The sequence below is a fragment of the Asparagus officinalis genome, chromosome 4 (assembly GCF_001876935.1).
Source record: "Asparagus officinalis chromosome 4, Aspof.V1, whole genome shotgun sequence".
Lineage (NCBI taxonomy): Eukaryota > Viridiplantae > Streptophyta > Magnoliopsida > Asparagales > Asparagaceae > Asparagus > Asparagus officinalis.
This window is the reverse complement of record NC_033797.1, coordinates 18,111,450-18,111,706: the sequence shown is the minus strand read 5'-3', so window position 1 is coordinate 18,111,706 and position 257 is coordinate 18,111,450.

Below are 257 nucleotides of genomic sequence, written 5' to 3'. Positions count from 1 at the left end.
GACTGGACAGGCGTCGAGTCAACCTGAGCATTCATAAATGCGACTCACCTTGGCTGTCTGAGTCAGGAGACGGATCCGCCAGCATTCGGCGAACTGACCAAACCCACTTGAGTGCCAGGGACATGCTTTCTCACCTCTCTTGGCCTGAAGAGAGAAGACACGGTACTCCAGGCCCGCCGAATAGCCGCCTACAGTACAGGTGAGCAGACAGGTGTCAAAGCAGCCTGCACCCTCATAAATGAGCTCACCTCAAGTTG